We start from the raw sequence: 1,576 nt of genomic DNA on the forward strand, positions 1-1,576 counted from the left end.
ACATCATGAAATTTACAGTAGCTAGGAGCAAGAGAAGTGCTATACATTTTTGCTTTGCATATGACTGAAGTGCATATGAGGGCCTTAAGAGGGTATGTACTGTATTAAAATGACATTTTTAAAGGGTGGATGAGGTTGAAGCAGCATAGATGTAGGGAGTTGCGGTCTATGTCCACTGCAAGCTATATTATTACTTCTTTCTGTCTTAAAGAAATATCATTTTTGTTACTGAATTAGTTTACTGGCGCAGATGACTTTTGATGTTGAATGGCACATGGATGAGTGCCACCTGGTGTCGTACTTGATAAATGCTGCAGGTAGAAAAGGAAACTGCCATGCAGTTACTTCTCTTGACCATTAAGGGACTGCAAAGATTTAGAGAACTCTTGTAATTTGACATGATCTTTAATTTAATAATCCCTTGCCAACTGTTTAAATTGTGTTTGAACTGCCAAATATAAGGAAATGTTATTGCGTTTATTCAGAACTAGAGTAAATTGTCTCTGCTGGTGTTTACCAATGTGACGATCAAAACATTTGATACTTAATATGACACTTTATTAACAAACAACCAAAATAGGGATTTGTGAATAGCTATCAGGATTTCTATCTAATAGCTATCAGGGGTGCTTGGCCTGAAAATAAGTTGAAGACCCCTGTCTTAGCACCTTGAGCTCCCTCACTCTTTCGATTGAGCACCGGGGACTATTGTATCTATTTTTATTATAATTTTTTTAATGTTAGATATCTTTAATTCTGAGTCTTAGGGCTGGTTCACACAGAGCTGTTTTTGTCTTTTCATTTAATTGTGCTGCTTTTGAACTTTGTCCCATGTAAACATGCACTAGGCAGATGTCTTTGAGCACTGTGAAGCATCTTGCTTTTTCAGCATCTTGTGCATCCAAGCCGCGTTAACAAAAAGTCGTTTGACTATTAAGGCAAGTTCAACTTTTAAGGCAAGACACCACTAGTGAATAAGGTATAAATTTAAATCATAAATTGCACCATTCTTCACCAGTTCATTGTTTTGTGGAATATTATTGTTATCATAAGAGGCATTATGTAATTAAATATGCACTAATTTCCAGGTTCAAAATTTGTTAGATTTTTGTTGACATATTAAAGAAACTGGCCTTCAATATATGTATTGGAATTTAAATTAGATGCAGATAGTTCTACTAGTTTGAGCGTTTTACCTTAAAAAGCACATTTCGATGCTCTGTTCTGTTTAATTTCTCAGCACTAAATTTTTATGTGCAAGAATGCGTTCTGTGTGAACAACTTATGCTAGAAATATCCAAGCTCACTCCACCTCACAGTTCTAGGTAGACAGAAGAAGCGCAAACACAGGAAAAACAATGACAGATGCAATCAAAAAGCCTCGGATGAAGACATACCTCTCCTAAACTGATATCTTGTACATTTTATCCTTTTAATAAGATGTCTATCAGCCTGTTAATCTTATTTCATCTTTCCAGCGTTCTCTCCTCCAGTATAAACACACTCCTCTCTCTCTCTCTCTCTCTCTCTCTCTCTCTCTCTCTCTCTCTCTCTCCCTCTCTCTTTCTCTCTCTAA

The sequence above is a fragment of the Sinocyclocheilus anshuiensis genome, unplaced genomic scaffold (genome assembly GCF_001515605.1).
Source record: "Sinocyclocheilus anshuiensis isolate Anshui unplaced genomic scaffold, SAMN03320099.WGS_v1.1 scaffold1154, whole genome shotgun sequence".
NCBI classification, from domain to species: domain Eukaryota; kingdom Metazoa; phylum Chordata; class Actinopteri; order Cypriniformes; family Cyprinidae; genus Sinocyclocheilus; species Sinocyclocheilus anshuiensis.